The sequence below is a fragment of the Peromyscus maniculatus genome, chromosome 5 (genome assembly GCF_049852395.1).
Source record: "Peromyscus maniculatus bairdii isolate BWxNUB_F1_BW_parent chromosome 5, HU_Pman_BW_mat_3.1, whole genome shotgun sequence".
In the NCBI taxonomy this organism is placed as follows: domain Eukaryota; kingdom Metazoa; phylum Chordata; class Mammalia; order Rodentia; family Cricetidae; genus Peromyscus; species Peromyscus maniculatus.
The window spans coordinates 122,659,157-122,681,971 of NC_134856.1; the positions used below are offsets into that span (position 1 = coordinate 122,659,157).

At 41.9% G+C, this 22,815-nt stretch overlaps 1 long non-coding RNA gene across 1 annotated transcript; it reads left to right on the forward strand.

Moving 5' to 3' along the window:
- The first annotated feature begins 550 nt into the window (after positions 1–550).
- Positions 551–20,064, forward strand: LOC121829806 (uncharacterized). Its single transcript, XR_006072882.2, has 6 exons — positions 551–641; positions 13,230–13,309; positions 16,275–16,368; positions 19,005–19,087; positions 19,224–19,285; positions 19,553–20,064. It is a non-coding gene; the product is annotated as an uncharacterized LOC121829806 (long non-coding RNA).
- Positions 20,065–22,815: the final 2,751 nt, after the last annotated feature.

Here is a 22,815-nt window from a genome sequence, read left to right on the forward strand (position 1 = left end):
GGGGCAGGGTTGGGTATGCAGTGGGGGCTAATATGTAACTGTTAGTTCTTTTCTTATTCTCTTTGTTACGTCCCTCTCCAATAAAAGCTGCATCATGTTCTTCAAGAAATAAATGGAGCTTTAAGATTTTGGTTGTGTCGAAAACGACAAGATGCTGCATAAGCTGCCGTCACCTTTAGTGTTTTTCTCTTAAAAACTAAAAATAATGCCATGGGTCAAGAGTAGATAATGCTGGTTACTAAATGAAAATTCCTTATACCTCCCTCTGCTTTGGAGGAACAAACACTAGGAAATGCAGGGGATTGTCTTGCTTTTGATGCTTGGGGTATAGAAAGGGGAGGCGCATCCAGGAGAAGAGCCTCGGTGACCTCATACTGGGCGAGCTCAGTCTTCTCCGGATTTTTCCCATGATGTCATTCCATACTGGTTATTTTTAAGCACATGGACCAAAACATTTATTTCTTGGCTGCTAGTGTTCTGTCTCACCTCAGTTGCTATTTTAGCAATTGTCCTATAAATGGACGGTGCTGTGATCTCATGGGTGCTGGAAGGACAGAGAAGAGAGGCCAGAGACGCGCCTGACTGATGACAGGGGAAGGGACAGAGCCTACCAGCATGCTACTTGAAGGACAAGGACAGAGGTAAACAGTGAAAACATTGGCCTGTGGTTTTTGTTTTTTTTTAATGACTGGTTATAAAAACACAGAACTCCATAACATTCTCACCAACTAGCTTATTTTTCTGCATGTTGTTTTTAGCTAATTCCTGAAAGATCCAATATTATCAGTTTTAAGGAGATGTCACTATAATGACTGGTTGAGGTTCCCTCTGGTTAGGCTTACAGTGTGTCCTCTGGAGTCCCTTCCTCAAGGAATTCTAATCTTTCCTTCAACCAAAGGGAAGGGTCTATGAATTAGCTGAGCCGTTCACTATATAAGGATTTGGGTCTAGCTCTCAGACCTGGAGTTTGTTACACCGATTGGAGGTTGAACACATCATGGACCATGGCCATTTCTGATCTACCACCTGTCTTTGTAGGGCTGTGAACTAACTATGGCTTGTATACGTTAAATGATTGGGAAAACCCAAAAGGAAAATTGGGTGGCAAATGAAAATGTTATGAACAATAAAGTTTTATTGGTGAATTTCATACTCATTTGGTAGGTTTGATCTATGTGATTTCATGAAACCACAGCAGAGTTGATTGAGTGGATGAACAGAGACCAGACACAAGGGCTTTATCCTTACAAAGTAATGCTGAACATGCTGCAAATTATGGGGATACATCCATGATGCATCTGTAATGCAACGGTGTTTTGAGTACCACACATATCACTATACTGTAAAGCATTTTTATTGATACTTAATACACTCATGTCAAGAGCAGAAAACATGGTAAAGTAGAATTTGTGTGTATGTCTTTAAGGCATGACAAAGGACAGGTGAGAAACTCAGATCTTCTGGTGTATGACCTTGTCATGTCTTCAGATCATTAGGCCAACTTGGCCATTAGCAATTTTCTGCTCTAAACTTCAAGTTTGGGGTGGGATCTCGTGGTAGCTCAGCAGGCTTCAGTGTCTTCTACTTCTCTGTAGCTGGAAATAAGGCAACTCTAGGGACTTGTATTCTGAAAATTAACTAGCAAGTTTTATTTATTACAGAATACATTATAGTTCTCATGAAATGAAATAATGCAAGGCTCTATTAGTTATGCAAGGACACTGTAGCTTCCATGTGTCCCATTTGCCAGTCAAGCAAGCAAGAAAATCCATGTACTGACGGTGAATTAATTAAATCATTCGTGATCTTAGCAGTTAAAGGAAGGTTTCTTGAGAAATAAACTTAAGATTATTAGCATTTTAGTAGGAAGCGTTTTGTTTTTTTTAAGAGTTCAGAACACTGAGAACAAAATCAATAGTCAATTTACAAACAAGGCAAGTGATTTTGAGTGGTTTTCTCTGGGTCTGGACAAGTTGACAAATGTTTATGTACCTGTTCAATTGTTTCTTCAGCGAGGCACTCTCTGACTGGTTTAAAATGACTAAAGATGCAGTCTCTCAGCAGTCTGTGCTTCACTATGGAACAATGGCAGGTCAGCAAATGCTCAGAGAAGGTGAGAAATCACTAATTCAATATTATGAAGTAGAATCCGTAGGGTATGTTGCAGCTGAGACTAGTTAAAATGCACATGGAGGCGAAAGCCTTAGACAAATTTACGATGCATGTGGAAGCCTAAAACCTTCCAAGTGTCTTTGCTGAATTATCCTTCAGTAGGTACTCTGCAGAAAATTTGAGTTTGTCATTTGCTATCAAACTAGGAAAGGCAACATACTCCATGTTGTAGACTCACCAATTGGCAATTTAATGATTTTTTTCTGTCAAAAATACAGATATCTGTAAATATTTTTGTTGCTAAGAGTCCTGCCCTTGGGAGATGTAAACAATGTCTACCTCTCCTCCTTTGATCCTGACAACAAAGCAAGGTGTAATTCCACCAAAGTTCATTTTGGGAAACCTGTGAGTTTCTTAGGCATGGGTGAGTGGTTCAGGTCAAAAGCATAAGTGACTGAGCAGCAGTCATAGTGGAAGTTCTGCAACCAATGGGGATGATGGCTCCCCAGTGGCTGTGCAGATGGCTCCCGCTTCCCCTAATCCTTCTCCACTTATGTCTTCTTAGTCTAGCCCTTCCTAGACACCCTGAAGCCATGTGCAATTACAGCAGAATTACGTACAACTGGTTGGGAGGAGTGGCCTGATATTCAGGTGAGGGTCTCCTCCTGCTTTCTCTTTCCATGTCAACAGCCAATAAACTCAGTGTGAGGACTATCAGCAAGCAGGCATAGTCAAACTCCTGAAAATGGCTATAGTGTCTCACGGGATTATATTGAAGCTGTGAAAGCTAGTGATGCTGTAGCCTTGGTGACATCAAAGCACAATACATTCCTGACATATCTGTGGTGATGCTGGTGTGGATAAACCTGCTGTATTAAAGCAGATCACACACAGTTGTGAACAGTGCATAATGCATGGTTGTGGCAATAAATGGTATCAAACGTCCTTTTCATATATATTAAAATAAACCATCTACTATGAAACAACACTGTCATGCTTGGGGCAGCCTCATCCTGTTTACTGTGTCTCTTGATTACACGAATAGGCTACACTAGTATGTACTGTGCACTCTGCATTTGCACAACTACAAAGTTGTCTAGTAGCACATTGCTCAGAACATGTCCTTGTAATTACACCATGTGGTGGCTATATAAGAGAGGGACCTGAGTTATGTAAGTAACTTCTAAGTGATGAGTATGCTTAAAATGATACACTCCTGGTTTCGAAGCTAATATTTGGCAATACTTATCTGTGTGAAAAAGAGTTTCAAAGATTAGGTTACATTAAAAAAAGTTTATTAAAAATCAGCTTTAACAGATGACATTTGCAAGCAATTTTGATGACAGAAAGCACTAACTTAGAGCCTGAATTAAGTGAAATATTATACTCTCCTTTTTGTTCTTCTCACCTGTAGGCAGTGTTTTCCATCTAGACCTCTGATCAGCTCTGCCCTGCCAGCCACTCCCCCAAATAACAATACAGAGACAATATTAATTATAAATGCTCAGTTGATAGCTCAGGCTTGTTTTTAGCTAGCTCTTAAATTAGCCCATTTCTATTAATCCATATGCTACCCTGAGGCTCATTTATCTCATACATACATATACTTCCCAATTAGCTCTGTCTTGCAAGATGGCTCCCCAAATAATCACGCAGAGACTTATTATTAATTATAAATGCTCAGCCAATAGCTTAGGCTTATTAATAACTAGCTCTCACAACTTAAATTAACCCATATTTAGTAATCTACCCTCTACCACTTGGCAGTACCTTTTTTCAGTAAGACATGTTCATCTCCTGCTCCCTCTGCTTCTTCTTGGTGACTCCATCTCTCTGGTCCTCTTCTTCCCAATATCCTCTCGATCTTTGTTCCTCTCCTACCTCTCTCTGTGACTCATCTCTATACCTACAATCAGCAGTTCTCTGCCCTGCCACTTTCTGGTTGGGCCAGGTAAGTCTGTTCAGAGCTAGGAAACCTGCATCATAGCTTGAATGCACCTGGTATGAAAAAAGTCCTTTTGTTCTGAGCTAATTGTTGGAGGGGAAGTCTTGGGGTGCCATCTGAGATGAGGAAGAAAGGAAGGTCTGAGCTTTATGTGCACAAGCAACAAAACTATGTACTTAATGTCCGCCTTGTCTGCCGGGCCTAGGTGGTGTCTCCAGATGGATATTGATATTTATCTTAATTCAGGAGACCATCAGGTGGTCTGGAATGCTTATTGTGTTTACTGTTTGTCTTTGGATGTTGGAGAGGTATCTCAGAAAAAATATACTGTTAGAAGTTCTTAGAAGAAGAATTAATTGGGAAAGCTATCATAGCACACAAGAAAATCATTGCAGGAACTGGCTAATATATATTCAAAAGCTGACATCACCAAGACTCCTTGAAGCTTAGTTTTATCCTCTGGAAAAGCCCTGCTTCTTCTAGGTATTAGCCTTTGCTATAGTCAGCTGAATTCCTGCTTCATGTTTCTTTGGCTCATAGCACTTCTTCCCAGCATTCTCTCTGTCCCCAAAATACTGCCTACCCATCAGCCAATCAGCTTTTTATTAACAATGAGAGCAACACATCTTCATAGTGTACAGAAGGATTATTCCACAGCACTCACCAGACTATATTTATTACAAGGAATTTACACCCAGTTCATAGGGCTATACTTTTTCACTAAATCAGTGAACACTTTTATTTAACTACCTCTGAAACATCTTCTTTTTGGCCTCTTGGTCTGCAAAGGACAAGATATTCTTATGTCTAGTTTTATAGGGAAAGTTTGGCAAATACCAGCAGAGGTCTAGCAGCAAGTCTGTGGGTATCCCATGATAAGGACCCTTGGACTATAAATTAGAAATGTTCTAATGACTACCTTACCTCTGGTGTGCTTTTCTATGAATGTATTTCATTTTGTTAGTAATCAACACCCCACACTTCCTATGGTTTTATAAGACAAGTGTCCTCCAGTTACACTGGGATATGGATTATAGGGCAATAAATTCAGGTAGCACATTGTGACTATGCTCCAACAACCTTGTGTTCCTAAGAAGAATTAGACAAATTTCTCATCCTTTACCTTGGTCAGAGGCATCTCTATTTCAGTAAACATGAGCCATGGTTTTCAAGGTGCTAGCAAACTATCAGAACCAAATCTAGTTGCAGGAGATATAGCTTCAAATCCAGACTATGTTAACTTCATGCTTTTCATTATGCTCAATAAAATTCAATCTGTTCTATATTCTATTCATTTTTTCCTTGACCTTATATCTCAAGAATAAACCCTCATACCTATTTTTCAGATTGTGCCATTGTACATTTTATTTATACTACATTACAGTTATTTTAGTGTGTACTCAAGTTCCTTCTGAGTCACTTAGTACTTACCAACAGTAGGAAGTGCTCAGATCTCCTGGTAGTTTGCTATGAAAGTGATGCCCTCCATAGTCTCAGGAATTTGAACATTTGGTCCCCAACTGATGATGTTGGGGAGGTTTGGGAGGTGTAGCTTGTTGGAGGAAGTTTATCACTGGACGTATGCCAAGTCCAGCCTGACCTTTGGACGGTCCTTGGTATAGGGGAGTGTGGATTGAGAAATAATAGATAGGAAAAATAGAGACATAGATGAAGAAAAAGACAGAGACACAGGATAGCTTTGGGAGTGCTCTGAGTCAATACCACAGTCACCGAGTTTATTCCTCATGGGCTTTTCATAAACCAGCAAGGGGAGAGGCAAAAGACCTCCCCCTTTAAAGGACACAATAGTTTATGGTACAAAGTACAGAAAACTGTAAACACGTCCTTAATTCCCAAAACATCTAGTAGCCATGCCTTCCGGCAAAATATCCCATAATTAGGCCTTGAAGTATAAGATACCTGGTAACCACAGCTTTGGCCCAAACATCCTAGTATGCAGCCTTGCCAGGCAAAATAAGCCTAGACTCTGTGACCTTGAATCAAGATGGAATAAGGCCATACTATGAAGTCTCTGTGGCCCCCACAGAGGTAGATTCTGAGCATTTAGAGACTTGTGCCATTTCAGGTTTGCTCTCTCTGCTCTGTGCTTGTGGTTCAGGACTTTGTCAGCCTTCAGCTTCTTGTTCCAGCCGCCATGCTTGCTCTCTGCTGCCTCCATTCGGCCCTTCACAGAATGTAACACTCTTGAACCATAAGCCCAAATAAACTCGTTCTTCTGTAAGTTACCTTGGTATGATGTTTAATCACAGCAATAGAAAAGAAATTAATATAGATCAGGTCCAAAGTATGGGTTTTACAGCAAAAGGAACCAAGGGAAGAGGCCTTAAGGGGAAGAGATATTTCCTAGCAAAGGCTCTTCCCCATTGCTAAAGTTGATTTAAGAGGAGAGGCTAGGATCTCTAGAAATACAAGAAACTTTGGCTGGCAAGGAAGGATCCTGGGCCCCCTCTGAACCTGTCCAGATGTCTTCATCCTGATCCTAAGGTGCTTTGTCTTTTTCCAGCTGACACTGGAAACCATCGCTTGTGAAAGCTGAGAACTTGTGAATTTGACCTCAGTTTTCATTCTGCAATCTGCACACTTAACTTTGGTGACTTATTTTCAGCAAGAAAATAAGAGAGTCTCTTAGGACAAACTTGGACACTTCCTGACTTTCAATCTCCGGTTTGAGCTGAGACTCGACAGACATGAACTTGTCTCCAGTAAGTGTTCCCTGCATTCAGGAGATACCAGCCCATGTTGTAATCAACGCCATCATCTATTCTGATATTATTGGCAAGGGCAGTGGGCCCAGGGTCCTCCCAAGGCTCCTGTTTTAGTAAGTATCACACTTAACTGAAGGTGCGGATGCCATTAACTGTGTGCTGCTCTATGCCACTAGTCATTAGAACTCTAGTGACCAATGATAGGGTGCTCAGCCCTATTCTGCAAAGCTATGAAGCAACCAAAACTATTCCCAGTTTCATTGTTAAAGGAATTGAGTGGCGTGTTTCCTTGGGTGCATTCTAATAAAATTACCTATGTAAGTCAGGGTCTCATTAAGACTGGAAACAGGGTCTGGGCTCAATTGGTAAAATGATTTCTGTGCAAGCATGAGGACCTGCCTTGAGCACAAGACCCTATGTGAAAAGCCAGGCGTGTAGTATACAGTTGTAGTCATAGACCTAGGAAGGTTGAGAAAGGCAGATCCCCGGGGATTGATGGCCCCTGAGCCTAATCAGTGAGGCACAGGTACCAGTGAGAGATCCTGCAGGAACAGGCAAAGGAGATTCCTCCCGAGGAAAGACCCCAGGTTAACCTCTGGCTTCCACACACATGCACATACATGTGTACATACACACACACACACACACACACACACACACACACACATACATGGGGTGGGGTGAGATTCTTTTAATACAGGCCCTAGGGTAATTAGTTATTAACTAAAGAATATGGAATCCCAGAAGTAGCAACTGCAGGAAGCAGCTACATCTCCTAACCTTCTCAGAACAAGGGGTAAGGAAGGAATTTTTAAAGCTTTTAAGTTAGGAGAAAGTTCTCTGGCTATCCAAAATGCAGACCTCTGAGATGGAGCTTCCTTATCTAGCCCTGTTGCCTTTGGACTTGTAAGAAGGGCCACACTGGTCTGGCTTCTGCACTCCTAAGAAGAGAAAATCAGATGGCTGGTAGTTCTGAGGGGTGTTAGTGGGGTCACTGTCGTGCCCTGCCCCACGCCTCTTCTCAAAGGCAACTTAGAAGGAGAAGTTCGAAGCTGAGAACACAGCTTAACTTCAGGCCCACCAACAAAGCCCACAGGGATTTTGTGTTCGCTACATTTTCACTTAGTAAATTTCTAAGCTATGATCAGAGTCAGGACAGTCATTAAGAAGAGGGAAAAGAACGTGTATTTTTCCCTAGCGAAGGAAACCTTATTGGTTTCCTTTTCAAGCAGCCCTGTGAGACCAGTCGTTTATGAAATGAACTTCATTCATTTAATGTATGTCAGGATGGACCGTCCAGGCTCATGGCATTGTTGCCTGGGGATTCCCTAGATGGAAGAACAAGCCCATTTAAAGAGAAGTTGAGTTTTTCCACCACGCTAGAAGCAAATTTATCCGAAGCCAGCCAGGGTCCTAGGTAATTTTATGTTACTGAAGCCTGTATTTATTATTGGAAAACTATGCAACAGAGGCAGACAGAAGTTAAAAGTATCAAAACATCTCCAGATGTTTAATCCATCTTCACAATCTTCCAGGGATTTGGGGGAGAGGGAAAAATCAGAGTCCCTTGTGGTGGTATTGTGTATTCTAATAAATTTATCTGGGGTCAGAGAACAGACAGCCACTAGATACAAAGGCTAGAAAATGGTGGCACTCACACCTTTAATCCTAACATTCCAGAGATAGAAATCCCTCTGGATCTCTGTGAGTTCAAGGCCACATTGGAAACAGCCAAGCATGGTGACACGCCTTTAATCCCAGAAAGCCAGCCTTTAATCCCAGGGAGTGGTGGTAGAAAACAGAAAGATATATAAGGCGTGAGGACCAGAAACTAGAAGATTTTGGCTGGTTAAGATTTTGGCTGGTTAAGTTTTCAGGCTATGGAGCAACACAGTTCAGCTGAGATTCATTCCGGATGAGGACACAGAAGCTTCCAGTCTGAGGAGACAAGACCAGCTGAGGAACTGGTGAGGTGAAATAGCTGTGGCTTGTTCTGTCTCTCTGATCTACCAGCATGGACCCCAATAACTGGCCTCAGGTTTGATTTTATTAATAAGAACTTTTAAGATTCATGCTACAGTCCCTCTCCTCAGGCATTGACTATACATAGGGAGATTAATTCTGCTGCTTGATGAGTGGGATCGTCTCCTTGCTTCGCCCCTGTTTCTGTCACTTAACATATTTGCACCTCGCTGAGGTCACAGGAGAAGGGACCAGGATGGTGGGGGTGGGGGTAGCAGAGAATTTTACCGTTCAAAACTTCTTGGGAACTTTACAGAATGGTGACCAAGGAAATAATATGGCCAGCTTGAGACAAGCTACTGATTCTCCTGTAACAGAAAGGGAAAGTGAGGGGTTGAGAGGGAGAGGGGAGCTGGCGACACTGGTCATACGGAGATGAACCGTTGTTGTTCTCAAAGTGTTTTAAGACAGAAGGGAGCAGAAATGGACCAAATGGAGCCAATGACTGAGGTCTTTCCTAGCCTTAAGTTTAGCTAACTACTTCCCTGGGGGAGGAAATATGGCAGAAAAGAGGTGCCTTAAAAAATAAAGGAAATGACGGATTCAGTCTGCTCAGGGGGAGATGGCTGTCAGATCTAGTGTTGATGGCTGAGGCTAAGGCCAACTGTATGTGCCGGGCAGGAATGGTGTTTTTCCCATTATTCTCATCCTCTGCAGCTGCTCCCCTTTGTTGGTTTGGTTATTATTGTCTTTATGATGTGTGTGTGTGTGTGTGTGTGTGTGTGTGTGACACACACACACACTCACGTCTCTAGGCAACTATTTCTGTGACTATGAGACGTAGATGCACAGTACACTAATATTACAAATAGACCTCTCTTATTTCTTGAGATAGGGTCTTTAATCAGTCTGAAGATTGCTGATTAGGTTAGTCTTACTGGCCAGCAGCCCCAGAGGTCCACTTGTCTTTGCCTCCCTGGTGTTGAAATTGTAAGCACGAACCGCAGGTCTCGCTTGTTCTGGGAATTGAATTCAGCTCCTCTTGCTTGCTCAGCAAACATTTTACTGATCCAGTTCTCTGAGAGCATGGACACAAAATTTTAGAAACTTAGAGGTTAAATCCAGGGTACTGTGACAGGAAGGGCCAATGCTTAGGGGAAGATAGTTACTGAGACAGCTTTTAGATCCTATGTGACCATGGCGTGGCTTTTTCATGCCACATGAAACAGCCTCCCTTAGCTCCTGACTATGCATGCTCTAATAGTCATGGGAATGCTGGGAATTATTTACTTCCTTGCCATGAATATATGCCAGATCCAAGTAGCCAGGATGGCTTCTTATATTTGTCACTAAGCACTTGGATTACAGTAGATCAGATATGCAAGAGTGTTTTGTAAATGGTGACAGGTGCTATAACATAGTGTATCATCTCATGGGTTCTTGGCTTTCACTCTGCTTCACATCCTTGCGTACATCCTTAGACCCTCTTCTAGCTATTCATGCCCAGAGTCACTGTCCGTGCTGGCACTCCTAGATGAGTACGTGTATGTAAATAAGTAGAAACAGCCTGCGGATCTGTGTGAAAGTGGAAACTCCTTAGTGACCAGGTGAGTCAGAACGTTTAGAACTCAGTGGAGGACCATTTCCTAGAACTTTAAAGGGCTTATTTAGATTCAAAATACTTGTCTTCAGTTGAACTCATAGGTCAAACAGAGAAACCCCGTGACACTGCCATTCACACACCTGCTGCTGAGGTGTCTCTTGCCAGGGACGATGGCTCCCTGACCGCTCTTTGTGAACAGGTGTCTCAGGAACGCGCATTCTGACAGTTGAGGACGCATGTCTTTGCCTGCCAGGATCGTGAACTGAGGTCAGCAGGTATATTCACATACTCCTGCATTACTGCTGTGGAAGGCACAGGCTGGAAATGAGCATCATGGGAAGCATCGTCCTGGGAAACCAGCAAATTGTCCAGCACTGCTTTTTAAGAATCCCATTGTGTTTGTCAGAGCCTTCTCAGGGGTTTCGGGTTAAGTGGGAAAGGGGTGTAGAGCTTTAGGCAAGTGACCATGCCCAGTCCCCACCGTTATGCTCCGAGATTTTTATGTTAAGGTTTTGTAGACATAAAAGTTTGGCAGCAGATCTATTAGTTTTTGATTTGAATCAATGAGACATTGTAACTTTTGTATCCCATAAAAATGATGCTTCCTGTGAAGGATTACGTAATTTCAGTATTTAGGGGCATAAATGATAATGAAAAGTAGCTAAGCAGAGTTCAAATTCTACTTTCTGGTTAATGTAAAAATGATGTATGTAAGGTTTATGTTTAGAAAAATTGATCCATTTATAAAAGTGGTTTATGAATTCATGGTACTGGAAACTTGAGGCTATAACTTCTAAACTGGAGTTTAAGGTTCCAAGTGGGGGAAAGGACACTGCATTTGACTTATTTCTAGAACTTAAAATGATTGCTGACAGGGTTTTCTCTGATGGACAGTCCAGTGACTTTACTCAAATGTGGTTTACTCAAAAGTGAAGAATCCTGAAGTCTGATGAAGGAGAATCACTCATCTGCCCAGGAGTTACTAGTCAGCCAGTGTGACGGCTACTGATAATTGTCAATTTGACAGCATCTTGAAACACCAAGGAGATGTGCCTCTTGTGGGGAATTATCTTGATTTAGGAAGTGAAGTGGAAAGACCCATCCACCCCATCCTATCAGGGATCCTGGATCACGTAAGTGGAGAAAGAGAGCCGAGGAGCAGCATGCGTGCATCTGCTCCGGGATTGTGGATACAATGTGACCAACTGTTTTAGGCACCGCCTCTTTCAATTTCCCACCTTGAGAGACTGTACTCTTGAATTGTGAGCCAAAATAAACTTTTTTCCCCTTAAGCTGCTTTTGCCAGAGTGCTTTATCATAGCAACAGGAAAAGAAACACAGAAAGCCAGAAATGAAAATATAAACAAGAACCATGACTTCAACAGTCAAGAGCAGGTTCTGTATTGAGCTTTGGTTTACTGCTCACTCCAGCCCAGGGGACGTTAGATACATAGTAGCTTCTCATCTTCAGAATAAGGCAGACCAGCACCATCACTTCCCAAGGGCCTAGAAACCTACTCAAGGCCACACTAAGTGGTCAAATGGTGATGCTTACTGATGATGGTGGTAGGGATGACAACACTCACCACTCACGAGATATCACCTTGAATCAGGCTTTTTTGTTAACAGGATAAATGAAAACTAATAACTGCATGTGTAAGAGATGTGAGTACTACTGTTACCGCTTTCATCCTTGGTGTGGGGAAACTTCGATTGGAAATTGTATTCACAATAATACTTATTAAAATAAAAACTCAAAGTTCCTTCTCCATACCCACTATAGGTACATCAACTTTTACTTATTTGCTATTTTTATTTGTATTCATGAGTTTATGCACACTATGTGTTCAGGAGCCTATGGAGCCCCATGGAGGGCATTGGATTTCCTGGAAGTGAAGTTGCAGGCAGTTATAAGATGCTGTGTGGGTGATAGGAACCAAACACTGGTCCTCTGCAAGAGCAGTAAGCTCTTTTAGCTGCTGAGCTGTCTTTCTGGGTGCATCAAAACTTTTAAAAAACTACATTGTACTTATCTGCTATAAGGCTTATCATTTTATATTAATTACTTAGGATACAAGGAATGAATGCAGTGATCATTAAAATAGTTTCATATTAGGATCCTATAAATACTATCCAATCTTAGTATTATTATAAGAGTTTACATTTTCTTCAGCTTTTTCCTGTTTTTATATTATTTTTATTTTATATTACATTATATTATATTATTTGAGACAATTTCTTATGCACCTCAGGCTAACTTCACACTCATAATAGTGTGTACCACAATGCTGGCCTTACATGACTCTTTATTTTATATAATTTAAAAATTCAGCATATCTTCTTGAATTATCACCGTATATAATCAAGAACAAACCGAATTAAATATGTATTATTTGCTTTTGTCTTTAAAAATATTTATCCTGAATACACTGACTTAACTCATATATATTATGACTTTTTGTGTTCCTTTTACTGTACAAGACATCAGAGATGAACTGATGACCCACACCTGGTCTCTGTTTTCAAATACTGACAGTCCAATGGGTTACCACTTATGTGGATGACTCAATAGTGTGGTGAGTGCAATCTGACCCATTGTTTCACCTCCAGGTACCTCTAGGAAAAAAAAAATCCATCTGCCAAAGGACTTGCACAGAAAAGTTCCCAGCAACTTTTATAAATCATAGCTTGAACTGAAATTGACCTGAGCGCCTAGCAAGAACATAATCAGTTTGTGATGTACTTGTACATATGAAAAGTAATAAAAATGATGAAATGTGGATGAGTGAGCCTCGAGAACGTCAGGCCTGTGCCAAGACAAAGAAGCTAGATAGCCCATGTGCATCTAAGTGATGTAACTCATATTTGTCCTCATCTTCAGTGAAGCAAAACAGAACACAGGTTGCCCGGGGCTAGAGGTGAACCTTTGGAGGAGCGTGAGGAGACCTTCTGGAGTAACACGTAAGTCCAGATGATTGAAGGTTTTATGTCTTGACTAGGAAAAGGGGATGGGGATAGAACATAGGACATACGCTGTCAAGGATCATCAAACTGAACACATAAGATCTAGGCATTTATTGCATATAAATTCTACCACAATAAATGTTAAGGATTTTGTGTTTTTATACTATTATAAATTGTTCTTATTAATTTTATCTTCCAGATGTTTGTATTAATATGTAACAATATATTTGATTTTAAATATTGACTGTTTTTTCTAACACTGATAAATTCACTAATCATTTCTAATAGTTTATACACACACACACACACACACACACACACACACACACACACAGACAGTTCTAAGCACATATACCCTTCAGTCTTCTATTTATTTTAATTACATTTTTCACCTTTTGCCGCTCTCTCTGTCCTGCAGTTGGAATCATTTCTTTGGGTCAGTCTTTTACTTCTCAATGGTTTTGTTCATTCTCCCCTTACAAACACCTACAGGACTTTTAACCATTGTTTCTTTTAGTTCTGATTCTAGAAGTCCCACTTCTAGTCCCACTCTGTCCTTTTTTACTTTGGCAAGGTCTTTTCTTCTTTTTACTCTTCCCTGTTCATTGAGACAGTTTTTAATCTTTGTTTCTTTAAATACAGTCTTCTAGATCTCATCAGCTTATCTCCACACTGAAGTCTTCAGGGTCTGTTTATAGAGTCTGTTATTACTTCTGTTTCCTCATGTCAATCACTCACTTCCTTCCAGCAGCATGGTTGTGTGCTAACCATGTACTGCTCACTCTCTGGGAAGCATGATTTGGTGATGCCTTGTGGGACAGTGGCCTTCTCTAGATAACCATCCTTGCCAGATGTTTGAGGCCATTGCTTTTCTGTAATCAATTTAGATTTAAAAATCCTGGCTTAGAATTCTCTGGACCTTCCCTGGCTTTTTTTCAATCTGGGCTGTAATTCTATAGAAAGGTTGATCGCTAGATAAAACTATTCAGGGGTAGGTGTGTGTGTGTGTGTGTGTGTGTGTGTGTGTGTGTGTGTGTGTGTGTGTGTGTGTTCACTTTCCCCCTTTACTCGGTATCAAGATACCTCTGCCTTGAGCCCATTTCACTAGGGAATTGGCACTTTTCCCTTTGCGATTCTATTTTAATGCAAAGGGAAATCTAACATTGGCCTACCAACCTACATGGACTCTGAACTTGACTTCTGTTCCTCTTGCTTGTAGGGCCTTCAAAACCATTAACACTATTGTCTCTTGATGCACCCTCATTACAAAAGCTTCTATTGTGTTTCTTGCCTTTCTGAGACCCTGGAGTCACTTGGAGCTTGCTTTGGTAATATCTTACTGTCATAGTTAGCTTTAGATATAAACTCAGCACAAGCCTAGAGTCACCTTGGAAAGGGAATGTCAAGTGAAGAATTGCCTAGATCAGATTGACCTATAGCCATGTCTGTGGGCTTTTTCTTGATTTCTAATTTGAAGTAGGAAGGTCTAGTCTATTGTGGGTGGTTCAATCCCCAGGCAGTTCGGCCTGGGCTCTGTAAGAATGACAGTTGAGCTAGCCAGAAAGAGTAAGCCAGTAAGCAGTGTTCCTCTGTGGTTTTTGTTTCAACCTCCTGCCATGGCTTCCTTGACAATGGACTACATAACCTGTGAGATGAATAGTCCTTTTTCTCCTCCAGCTTAGTGGTGTTTAGTGTTTTATCACAGCAACAAAAGACAAATTAGAACACATACTATCTTGTCTAATTTTAGAAAATGACTTTTCCTGGTACATTTAGTTGATTTTTAGCAGGAAAGTTGTTTCAAATGGCCTCATCCTTTATTCTTGAAAGTGGGGAAATTTTGGAATAATTTTTTCCAAGTATAATTTTCATCATTTCCAAGTAGAAGAGTACTCCAAAATTGGTGGTTTATTATGTAAAAAGTAAATAAGCATCTTGGGCCAGGCAAGGACGGAAAAAGAAAAAAAAGTATGTACAAAGAAAACCAATAGTCAGTCAACAGAGAAAGTATTCCAAAATTCCATCAGCAAGCTGAAGCGTAAGAGAAAGGACCGTGTTTCTCAATGTATTGAGAACTCTATGCTGACATTAGTTGATATTTAAAAAAAAAAAAGAAACCTAACAGTCAAGGTCAGCATGTGTTTTTTATCTCACAGGACTGAGGGCTGGGAATCTGGATGCAGCATGGCTGGATGGTTCCAGGTCTGGAGGGGAACAGCTCACAAGGTTGTGTAGAGACATGAGCCCAAGCTGCCATCCTGAGGCTTGCCAGAGCCCAGAGGACCACTTCCGGGGTCATGTGTGTGAGCTGTGGCTGGAGGCCTCTGGCCATCACTGGAGATTTCAGTTACAGTTACTTCTCACATGGCTCCTCATCTATCTCTCTGCTCATGACATGCTCACTGAGTACCCAAAGCAGTTTGGCTCAAGACAGCCACCAAGACATAAACTGAACACTTTATAAGCTGATCTGGAAAGTTATATGCTATCATTCTTCTATGTTATATTGGTCACATATCATGGTTTAATGTGGGAGGGTACTACATATGTGTGTCGGTATCAGGATCTGGGGATTATCTGGGCCCACCTTGGAGGCTACCTGGGATCAGCTTCTAGGGACCATTGAGAGAGAGAGAGAGAGAGAGAGAGAGAAAGAGAGAGAGAGAGAGGGAGAGAGAGAGAGAGAGAGAGAGAGAGAGAGAGAGAGAGAGAGAGAGAGAGAGAGAGAGAGAGAATCATTTCTGTTGTTTCAGTAAAACAAAAACATCGTGGTCAAAAGTAACTTAGGAGAGAAAAGAATTGATTCAGCTTATGGTTCTAGACCCTAGTCCACTACTGTGGGGAAATCCATATGGGAATTTAAAGTATCATATTCACAGTCAGGAGCAGAGAGAATAAATACATGAATAGTATCTTGTCTGCTTAGCTCTCATCGAGTCCTTTCTATTCTTATACATTTCAGAGCCCAGCCCATGAAATTGTGTGATGGATCTTCCCATCTCAATCAACCATCAAGACAACCCAAACAGACGTGTACACAGGTCAATCTGATCAAGGTAATGTCACATTAAATCCCATTAAAACTCTCTTCCCAGGTGATGCTGTGTTGTGTCAGGTTGGCTGTCATGACTCTTTCTCTGTCCCACCAACCAAATCCCAAATCCCCATACAGAGACTTACTATTAATTATGAAAACTCAGCCTATAGCTTAGGCTTGTTTCTAACTAGTTCTAATAACCCATTTCTATTCATCTCCATCCTGCCAGTGGCTCATGACTGTTGCCTCTCCTCCTGCGTGTCCTACTTCCCTGCGTCTGTCTGGTGACCCCTTTTCTTCCTTCCAGCCTCCTCTCTGTCCTGAAAATCCTGCCTAGGTGTTTGTTGTTCAGCTTTTTATTAAACCAATCCAAGTTACACCTCTTCACAGTGTACAAAAAGATGATTTCACAACAGTTGACAGTTAAAATTAATGAGCTAGGGAAGAGAAAAAGAGAGGGAAGGAGAGAGAGAGAATATAGAAAGTCTGTTTATAGAAAATCAAATATGTCTGGTGGCGTATGTAACCCAATGGCAGAGCCCTTGCCTTGTGTATCTAAAGCCCTGGGCTACTTTTCCAGCACTGCCAAAACTGATTACAAATAAATACGAAGATATAGCTTTAAAAAGGTTCTTATGTGATGTTTAAGTTCACTCAAAAGAAGAATAATTTAAGTTAAAATTCTATCGAGATTCCATTTCCTCCCATAGGATTGGGAAAGATAAGACACAAAGTTATAACTCACAGTATTGCTGAAGATTTTGGAAATCAGGATCTCGTATTCTGTCAGGAAGGATAGACTTTGATAAAGCCTCTCAGAAGGGTAATTTGGCAGTGACTGTCAAAAGTAAAAATATACTTAGCCCTCTGATCCAGTAATCCCACTTCTAGGAATTATTCTAAGTATATTCTGGCATGTGTACGAAATGATGTCTGTGTGAAGATATTCACTGCAGTGCCTTGTAATAGTAAACGATGGAAGATTATCTGAATTTCCATCAACAAGGAACTGATTAAATAAATTACTATAGTATATAATAGACTTCTATGTATTTCTTTAAGAAGGACCAAGTGCCTGCTTTACATCGAATTAGAATTTTCATCAATGTTCACCGAAAGATAAAAGAGCAACCAGACAACATGTTATTAGTTTTTTAAGAGCCTACTCTTATCTCCATAGATACAATCAAGCAATGTGGACTTCTAGTTGCCTAGAAGAAGAGAACTGGGTGGACAATATTACACATCCTGAGTTCTACAGAATGTGCCTGGATGTACAGTGGTACAGTGGTACAGTATTGCCACTGAGTCTGTTAGGTTGCTATCGCAAATGAGCTGGGTGATTCCTGAATAAAAGACTTTCATTTGGGCTCACAGTTTTGGGGGTCCAGGAGCATGGTGTCGGGGTCTGCTCAGCTTCTGGCCAGGCTATTTGCTGGGTTACAATGTAGAAGAAGAGTGAATCAGCAAGCAAGCCTGTGCCAAGAAGAGGCATGCCTGCAAGCAAGGCCAGAGGGAGGCTGAGCACCTCACACAGGAACTCGGCTAGTTCCCAAGAGAACTAATCCAGTCTCTACAGAAGGACACCCATCCATTTTTGCACATCTTATCCCAATGGCTTCACTTCCCATCAGGCCCCACATTTTTACAGGCCATTACATCTCAGTATCATTAGACAAAGGACCACACTTTTAACACAGGAACCTCTGGGAAACAGTCTGTTGCAGATACTCAAAACTAATGTCAAAAGCCAAAAGTTTCAAGTATATATTGGAAGGATCTGAAATGATGGTGCCCTGAGTTAATTAAGCTTATGTCAACAGGAATTCAAGGAGAGTTGGTCGTAAATTGTCCATAATTAGATTGGAAAGCAGGAGACCCATGGGAGGCAGGGAGCCTGGAGGCATACCTCTGATAAGAACATTTCCTCTGATAAAATAGGTCCATTTTATAGGGAAAACACATCTTTAAAAGCCTTTCTTTCTATCCTATAACACAAGCTTCTCATGGTCAGAGGTTACTTAAATTTCCTCCTATTTTTTTTCTTATACCTAGTGTAGTATCAGACTTTTTATAGATACCCAGTCAATATTGTTAAATAAACATCAGGGAATGTAATTACTAAAGTGGTGTTTTTCAGAAAGTGCCTTGACCATTTGCCTAAACGCAGAGGATGGGCATCAAAGAAATTGAAGGTGTGACACCGCACTGCCTGTTTACAAAGTAGAAATTTGCTAATCAAAGCAAGGCGTAGGAATTTCACGTCTCAAGATAACGTTTCAATGTCGCTAAGAAATGAAGAGTTAATTCATCCACCAGAGGGCTCTCATCTTCTCATTTAGTGGTCGGCTTAGACTCAAATGAAGAGACAAATACAATTGAAGCCCAGAAGAGGGGACACACCACACACACACACACACACACACACACACACACACACACACACACACACGAAGGTGGTGGGGGGTGACTTCTCTCCTCACTGTTAAATTTATGCAACCATTGTAAAGAAATCTTGCCAAGCCGTCTTGGTATAAGATGAGAGATTGAAGCTGAACAAATGTGTTCTAAATACTCCATCTCCCAATGTTGGGGCGGGGGGGAGGCTCTTCCTTGTCTGTTGTTAATTGCTGTTTAAATTTATTTCTGGTGCAGTGCGAAGCAGGAGCTGCCTGGAAACGTTGTCCATATGGTAGGTGGGAAGAGAGAGGATGTGGCAATGCTCTGTTTCCCTTTAGGTGAGTCTATTGAAGCTGGGTTAATTACCGGAAATTTAGTGCTCCATGAAAACCCACTTAAACCTAAGATTGCCAGAGTTCATGGCATTCATAGGGTTTGTCGTCTTCATCTTTCCTTCTTTCTATTCTATTTCAGTATATGACGTGGTGTGATTTGGGGCCCTGTTACTGATGTGGTGAATGTGTGCTGGATACCAAGTAAGTTACCTACATCATCTTACTTCTGCCATCAACATTGCTCCTTTGTGTGCCAGAATTTAAAACACCAGACTTGCAAATTATAACCATTATATATAATACATAATTATAACCATTATATTTAATATATAACATATAATATATATATGTATGTATGTATATTCCTCATTGTGTTGATGGAGCCTCTGGATCAGGGGAGCAGAGAGGGAATTGAATGTTATTGCGTCAGTCCTGAGAGTGGGTTACTGCTGTTATCTGTCCTTGCAGTAACCAGCAGAAAGCAGGCATCATGCTCCCAATTTGCATAAGAAGAAACCAAACCCTGCAAGGCTGAGTCAGCCATGACTGTAAACGCTGTAGAGATGGGACTAATTGGATTGTGAGTGCCTAGAGAGTCTACATTCTTTCACCTTGACGTTCTCGGAGCCTGCATAAAGTGAAATTGACAATTCCGGCTTTCATTCTTTTTGGACATCACACTTTCCTCAAGCTGTACAGAATGTTCGGGACAGCAGCCCCTTGGAGGAGCCCCAAGGCCACACGCTCTGCAGCATGGCCCTAACTACTGGGAGTGTGCCTCTTTGATGGCTCACTACAAGGGCTCCTCCTGGTATTTGAGGGAAGGGGAAGTGTGCAGGCGGCAATGAGAAGCTTGGCCACTTTTTGCAGTAGCTGCAATGCGCTGGCCATAGCTGCTCTTCTTTCTTCAGCTACTAATGGCCTCTGAACTGAGCTGCCTGATGATAAACACAGGTGGGGTTCATGGACCCCCAGTCACGATTGTGACCTGGATGTTATGAAGTGCTCACAGTGAGCTTATCCTAGGACCCCGATCCCATGGCAAAGCCGCCATGATGATGACCCACCGTCAAGAGGATGTGCCTTTCTTAGGACTTTTCCCTGATTTTTCCAGTGTACTCACCCACAATTAAACAGTCCTGTGAGCAAGATGGTGGCAGGAGTTTGTCTTTGCAGTTGGTATTCATGCAGAACAACGGCCTTTAGCCCCCATTCAGGAAGCCACGTGCAGGACCATAGCCTTACAAGAGCCATTAACCATTTGGGAAGATAAGACTAACATAAGGCTGTGGGCAGGGACAAAGTGTCCTGTGAAGCAAGCAGCCCCGAGGTCTTCTGGGAACACCCAGTTCTCTGATGGTCATATGTGGAACAGTCTCAGAAATGTATTTTCAAGTAGCACTCATCTATTCACTTTCTCTTTAACTCTCTTCCACTGATTGGGTTCAATCTAGGAAGGACAGGCTGTTGGTCCCTTGATTGGATGGTGTGGGATTTGGGGAGACTCTTGAATGAAGACAGGAGCTGGAGAGCTTGGCAAACAGAAGCTGGAGGATTATTATAGGCCTATGAGTCACAGGGACTGCAGGCAAATGATACTGAGTGGGATGAGGGAGGGAGCGTGGGCACAAGCTGGCTTGAGGCAGGCGGAGAGGAAGGAGCAAAGCTACAGGACTGTGTTAGTCAGGGCTCTGCAGAGGAGGTGCACCAATCAGATGTGTGTGCATGCTGAGCAGATTTCATTCAAGGAATAGGCTCGTGTGATGATGGAGTCTGGCAAATCTCAAATGTGCAGGCTGGAGGCCCAGGGAAGTGCTGATGTTGAATGCCAGAAGTATTCCCACAGGGACCACAACCATGACACCCACAGCCTAGTACTCAGTGCTAGGAAAGCACATTGGTTCATGTCTATAGGGAGATGTGAGATGTCTTGACCAGGAATCTCTATAGAGGCTTCCAAACCACTGTCAGAGCTTGGCCCCACACTCGGCCTCAAACTCACCTCTGCTGTGTGCCCAAAGAGGCCAGGCAGCCAGTTATGCCACCAGCCACTTATCTGGCTTGGCACTGGCCCCTTGTGGCAGCTAGGAAACAGGCAGTGGCTTGATGACTTAGTAGTTGTCTTTCCATGGACAGTTAAAGCAGGATTCTCACACATCAAGGGGAATTCCAATCTTGACCGTGTATTAGAACACTCTAGAAGGGGTTTAAAACACTTAGGGGAGGATTCATAGTGCAGAAAAATTCAGAGACACTGGATGGGAATCTGGGAAGTTGTCCTCTTGCAAGCTCATTAGTGACTGCAAGGAAAGCTGGATAGAAGGCTGTGATACACAGCTGTCATAACAGAGTAACAATCTGGATGGGTTAGAATGGAGAAGACCTTATTTAGCTCAAGGATCTGGAGTCTGGGAAGTCTAGAAATGTGGCACTGGTTCCTGGTCAGACTCTGGGGAGGGCCCTGTGCTACATCTTAATATGGCAAGTACATCAAATAGTGAGTCCACAGGCATGGAGTCTTCCATTTTTATCCTTCTACAGCATTACCATACAGGCCTCCACCTCATGACCTCACCCAGCCTAGTTGCCTCCCAAATGACTGCTATTGACATGTGAATTTGGAGATTCATCTTCTCACACATGAACTCTTGGGGACACGTTCAAACCATAGCCACCCTCAGCAGCTCTTAGTGGTTCCCTTTCCAGGCTGTTCTCGATGTCCATTTAGTCCAGTTTTTCTCTTTGATGGTAGTGAGGTCTTATACATGTACACACACAGTGTGTGCCTTGCTGAGTTGTATCACTGGCCCTAACTCACATTGGGCTTGTACTTTAACAAGCTGGCGTTCAGAAAAGCGGGTGTTTCCCCAGTGACACCATTTTCTCTAACCCGGCACCCATCACATATTGGCTTAAAAGATTTGAAATAAAAATGTCTAATGTGATGCCGGGCGGTGGTGGTGCACACCTTTAATTCCAGCACTTGGGAGGCAGAGCCAGGCGGATCTCTGTGAGTTCGAGGCCAGCCTGGACTACCAAGTGAGTCCCAGGAAAGGCGCAAAGCTACACAGAGAAACAAAACAAAACAAAAAAATGTCTAATGTGGTGACCTTCAAGACACAGAGGAAGGGTTAGATTTTCCAGTCATCATAAAGGAGACAGAAACATAATTTGGTAAGAAAATCAGATGGTATACAGGAAAGAGCTGTATCTGCCATTTTTTTCTTGAGTAATTCTTCATTGAGAAAAATCCATCAATGTTACTGAGCATCAGGGATTTTTTTTTTTTTTTTGCTACCAGAATAATGATTGTCTGTGCTGTGGTGAATGAAGTATGGGGATAATGAATAGCAAATGCACACAGTACATAGTCTGAATTGTCACTGGGACAGACTAATGAGAAGAGTTAAGATCTAGCATTTTGTTTCTTTGGATTCTGAATCTCAATTTCCTCATTCATCAAATAAAAACAAATTGTTGATATGATCAGAACTTTTGAGGGACAAGTCTAGGCCTCACAGCTCTAACAAGAAAAGCCTCTCCACTCACTCTCAGTAAGCAAATACAATGGACATAATAGTGAAGAGCAGGGCTGGAGAGATGGCTCAGAGGTTAAGAGCACTGACTGCTCTTCCAGAGGTCCTGAGTTCAATTCCCAGCACCCACATGGTGGCTCACAACCATCTGTAATGAGATCTGGCGCCCTCTTCTGTATACATAATAAATAAATA